Consider the following 6,000-nt stretch of genomic DNA (forward strand, 5'->3'; position numbering starts at 1 on the left):
CGTAAGCCTTAAATTTAAAAAAGTTACGTAAACTAATAAATATTATATAAACTATAAAGTGTGAAATAATGATATATTACTATTCTAGTTTATTAACATATTAAAAATTAATATAACAATATTCTAACTAAATAAAAAGTAATTAATTGTGTAAAATTAGAAACAACACCTTAATATCGTAACATTATTTTAATATCTTAACTTTAATTGTTTAATATTTGTAACAAACATCTTATTTAAACAATTAAAGTTAAGATATTAAAATAAAATAATAAAACATCAAAACATAACAATTAAAATATGTTTAATATTAATCTTTCATTTTCACTCTTCTACCTCCACTTAAACAAGGATATAACAATTCATCAATATTTGAATTTTTAATTTTGAAATCCCTATTACTCTCATGACTCAATTGATTTTCATTAGAATTATCGGCATATTGTATTATTTATCTTGCGCATTATCTTTATTTGTATCCATATTCTCCTATTCCTTATTATCTTTAATCCTAACTATTTTCTATTTTTAATGAATAGTTATTATTAAAAATATTAATTAAAATAATAACTATTTTGATAATTAGAATATCAATTACATAAATTTTATGGATATATTTTTCTTTTAATTATTGTTATTCAGAGTGTGATGTGTGAATGTTAAAAGACGATATTTATTATTATTTTTATTTTTGTGTAAAAAAAATATGGATAGCCTCAAATTTGAGGCATTTTTTCAGGCGAGATGTGGCTTGAGGCGGGCCTCAGCCTGGTTGAGGCGTATGACTCGCATTGAAACACTGAAATATAAGCTTTATTGCGATTTTTTTTTGGATAAAAAAGAGGTCTGTCTCATATTACACAATTTTAAACAAGTGATTAAGTCAAGTGTCTGCAAAGTTTTGTTAAAAATTGCTTTGGTTCTATTGGAAAGCTGGCTAATTTGGAAGCAAAATCGCGCTTCCAAAATTGCTACACATAACGTATGTTCTTTATTTAGGCATAGTTTATGCTTCTATAATCATTGTGTCGAGATGTGACTGAGATGGAAACAAAGTTGTGAGAATTAATTCTAATTTCTTTAATTAAGGAGATTAGAATTAATTGGTAAATCCCTTAAATTAAAGAAATTAGAATAAATTTGTAATCCCTTAAATTAAGGGAAATAGTTAAATTGTTTCCCAGTTTTTCTCCTTTTAATCTCCTATATAATACCTTGTATGATCAATTCAAGAGAAGAAGAGAAATACAAATTATTTCTTTGATTTCCCACATGGTATCAGAGCCCAGGCTGAAACCCTAAAGGACACCGCCTGTTGCCGCGCTTCACACCGCACACCGCCTGTTGCCGCGCTTCTCCGACTCTTCCTCACGTTCCTTCCGAGCGCGGGCTGCTTCGGTCCCTCTGCCTCGATCCAGTAGCGGTTCCAAAAAAATTGTTCTTTGTCGAGCACGAGCGACTCTTCCGAGCACGAGCACGAGTGACGAGCACGGCTAAAAATTTCTCTTTGCCGAGCACGAGCGACTCTTCCTCCCGAGCACGAGATTCCAGTAGCGACTCCCGCTTCGTCCGAGAGGAGCAGCACGTTATCACGAGGAAGATCGTCCTTTGCCGCTGCAATCCTGTGCCGGAGATCTCGCGATCTTTGCCGTTCTTTGGATTTTTTTAATTAGCTGCCTTAATTGCTGTGATTCTTTTACCACTGCAGGTTGATTTCTAGCCTTAATTGCTGCAAATTTTTTTTCTCCACCATGTCAATGTCCGAAACGACTATCTCCAACTACTCCAACAATTCTGAAGAATACAATGCTGTTCAGAAAATTGGAGAGTTGCAGAATAATCGGGCATCCAATAGGTTCAATGGGAAGAACTATCTCAAATGGTTTTAAATTGTCCGCACATACCTAAAAAACAAAGGGAGGATTAATCACCTACTTGGAATCAGACCAGAAGAAAAGGGATCCAGCCTCTACAGCATGGGAAGAGGAGGATTCCATGATTATGTCCTGGCTATGGGATTCTATGGACCCAACGATCAGTGACGCATGTTCTTGAACGCCGCAAAGGAAATCTGGGACTATATCAACAGCACATACTCGAAAGCCCGCGATACTGCCCTTGTGTATGAAATCAAGGAAAAAACTGGAGCAACCAAACAAGGAGACAAATCTGTCACAGAGTACACAACTCTATTGCAGAATCTGTGGCAGGAACTAGATCACTATCATGTAATTGAGATGAAATACCCTGATGATGTTGTCACCTTGAAGAAGTTCATTGAGAAGGATCGAATATATGATTTTTTGGCAGGATTGAATCCTGAATTTGATCATGTTAGAATCCAAATCCTCGGCAAGGAGGATACGCCGTCTCTAGAAGAGATAATCTCATTAATCCGAGCAGAATAAAGTCGGAGGAGTGTCATGCTAGAACCACATACTATGGATGGGTCAACCTTAGCAGCAAACACAAATCAGGAGAAGTCAAAGAACGATAATCAAGGGAAGGAGAACAAAGACAATCTTTGGTGTACTTATTGCAAGAAACCAAGGCATACAAGGGAGAAGTGTTGGAAGTTAAATGGTAAACCTCCAAGCTGAGAATGGGGTAACCGTGGGGAGAAACAAAGGCCTCGAGCGCATATGGCAAAGCAACCCAATATGGAGGAAAAATCAACAATATGGGGATTCAACAGTGAAGAAATTGAGAAATTGAGAAACTTATTGGGATCTCTTGAGAAGCCTTCTGGAGCATGTTTGATAGCTCTTTCAGGTAAAACTGTTTGCATGAATGTCTTAAACAAATTATATACCAACTCTTGGATCATTCACTCTGGTGCTACTGACCATATGACCCCCACATCTCAACTCTTCCATTCATATAACCCCTGTCCAAGTAATAGAAAAATTATCATGGCCAATGGATCGTTAGCTACCGTTGCAGGGATTGGTGATATAAATATCACTCCTAGCCTTATCCTGAAAAATGTTCTCCATGTACCCAAACTGTCAACAAGCCTTGTGTCCATTCAAAAATTGACTCATGATCTCAAATGTTATGCTGTTTTTTTCTCTTCTTATTGTGTTTTTCAGGAACAAGACTCGGGGACGAGGATTGGACTTGCTAAGGAAAGGAGCGGTCTTTACCACCTTGAACCATCCCAGAAAATCAGGAGCAATTTGTCCTCATCTTTCCTTAGTTCCTCAAACAAAGATGTCATTTGGCTGTATCACTTACGCCTTGGTCATCCATCTTTTAGAGTTCTAAATATAATGTTTCCTCATTTATTCCAAGAATTAAATGATTTCTGAGTTTCATTGTGACATTTGTGAATTGACAAAACATAATCGTGTATCTTTTCCTATTAGCAATAAAAGACGTTCTCATCCTTTTCATCAAATTCATAGTGACATATGAGGTCCTTCCACTATACCTAATGTTTCTGGGGCTCGTTGGTTTATACCCTTAATTGATGATTGCACCTGGGTTACATGGCTCTTTCTTCTTAAACAAAAATCTGATGTTAGTTCAATTATACCTAACTTCCATTCAATGGTTCAAAATCAATTTGGGGTCAAAATAAAAAGCTTTAGGACTGACAATACTAAAGATTACTTCAATCAAATTCTTTCACCTTATTTTCAATCACAGGGGATTATCCATGACTCATCATGTGTGGACACACCACAACAAAATGGGGTAGCTGAAAGAAAGAATGAGCATTTACTCAACACCACCCGAGCCTTACTCTTTCAAGGGAATGTTCCTAAGTCCTATTGGGGAGAAGCCGTTCTTACTGCCACACACATGATCAATAGACTTCCATCCCGTGTGTTAGAAAACAATAGCCCCATAGAGGTCCTAAATAGCTTCTACCCTCACTTCAGAACCTCAAATGGCCTCACTCCCAAGGTATTTGGGTGTACTGCCTTTATTCATGTCCACAAACAACATAGAGGGAAGCTAGATCCCAGAGCTATCAAATGTGTTTTTCTAGGTTACTCCACTCAAAAGGGATGTAAGTGTTACAATCCCTCTACGAGAAAATTTTACATCTCTGCAGATGTCAATTTCACAGAAAATAAATCTTTTTTTTCCAAGTCCTCTCTTCAGGGGGAGATTTCCATGATGGAAGATAGTACTTGTGAGCCCTTTGAACCACTTAAAACCCTTGACCTTCCACATGTGCCAGCCCGGGTTGTTGAACCTAGATCAAACTCTCTTTCTATTCCAGCTGAACCCGAGTCCTTTGAACCAATCACATCTGAGTCACTTGACCCTGAACCCTTATCATCTCCTACTCCAACCAGTGTCACTAATGATTTCCCGAGATTTCCTCAGGTTTATTTAAGGAGAAAGGTCGTTCCTGAACTGACACAAGTCCAAAAATCCAATCCACTCTATCCACTATCTCACTATGCCTATCACCAGCCCACAAAAGATTCATTGTGAGTTTGAACACCATTGCCATTCCTAACAATGTGTCTGAGGCATTGACAAAAAAAGAATGGAGAGAGGCTATGAAAGAGGAAATGAGAAGGGAGAGAGGCTATGAAAGAGGAAATGAGTGCTTTAGAAAAGAATAAAACATGGGAGAACGTTGACAAACCAAAAGAAAAAAATATTGTTGATTGCAAGTGGATTTTTACATTAAAGTACAAGGCTGATGGATCCCTTGAAAATTATAAGGCAAGGTTAGTAGCCAAAGGGTACACTCAGACTTACGGGGTGGATTATCAGGAAATTTTTGCTCCAGTTGCAAAAATGAACACTGTGAGAATCCTGTTATCATTGTCTGCTCACTTCAATTGGCAACTGCTACAGTATGATGTAAAGAATGCTTTCCTTCATGGTGACCTAAATGAGGAAATCTACATGAACATCCCTCTGGGAGTTGAAGGGGACACAAGTAACAAGGTGTGCAAGCTGAAAAAAGCCATTTATGAGTTAAAAACAATCTCCTAGAGCATGGTTTGACAGATTTGCAAAAGTCATGAAGGAATCTGGGCATAATCAAAGCCAATGTGACTACACTCTTTTCATTAAACATTCAGCTGCAAGGGGAGTGACCGCTCTTTTAGTCTATGTGGACGACATCATATTGACTGGAAATGATGAGAAAGAGAAACATGAATTGAAGTTGAAACTAGTAAAATAATTTGAAATCAAAGAACTGGGGAAATTAAAGTATTTCCTCGGTCTTGAGGTGGCATATTCCACACAGGGGATCTTCATATCTCAGCAAAAGTACGTGATTGATTTATTGACGGAAACAAGGAAGACTGGGTGTAAGCCAATCACTACTCCAATAGATCCAAACTATAAGTTGGGAGAAGCTAAAAAAGAACCAGCTGTGGATAAAAGAATGTACCAGAGATTGGTTGACAAACTCATATATCTTGCTCACACTCGACCAGACATAGCATATTCTGTAAGTATGATCAGTCAATTCATGCATGATCCTAAAGAACCTCATCTTCAGGCCGCCTACAGGATATTTTGCATTACTTGAAAGGCAATCCGGGGAAAGGAATCTTGTTCAAAAGGAATGACACTCTTACTTTGGAAGTCTGCACCGACGTTAACTATGCTGGCTCCATAGTGGATAGAAGATCAACTACAGGATATTGTACTTTTCGTGGAGGTAACCTAGTGACATGGAGGAGCAAGAAGCAGAATGTAGTGGCAAGGTCATCTGCAGAATCGGAGTTCAGGGCTATTGTTCAAGGATTATGTGAATTACTGTGGCAGAGAATCATCTTGGATGATTTAAGAATCCCATGGGAGGGTCCTATGAAGCTCTACTGTGACAACAAGTCTGCCATTAATATAAGTCATAATCCTATACAACATGATATAACAAAACATATTGAGATCGATAGACATTTCATCAAAGAAAAACTGGAGGAAGGGTTAGTGTGTATGTCCTATGTTCCATCAGAAAGACAATTAGCCAATGTTCTAACAAAGGGGCTGAACAGTTCAAGTTTCTATGATCTT

The 6,000-nt window shown here is 37.6% G+C and overlaps 1 protein-coding gene across 1 annotated transcript in view; it reads left to right on the top strand.

Moving 5' to 3' along the window:
• LOC110027703 (non-lysosomal glucosylceramidase) overlaps nucleotides 1-6,000 on the top strand; it is a 39,469-nt gene that overhangs the window by 13,681 nt on the left and 19,788 nt on the right. The gene's annotated exons all lie outside the window — the stretch shown is intronic.

This window comes from Phalaenopsis equestris, unplaced genomic scaffold (assembly GCF_001263595.1).
Source record: "Phalaenopsis equestris unplaced genomic scaffold, ASM126359v1 Scaffold000436, whole genome shotgun sequence".
Lineage (NCBI taxonomy): Eukaryota > Viridiplantae > Streptophyta > Magnoliopsida > Asparagales > Orchidaceae > Phalaenopsis > Phalaenopsis equestris.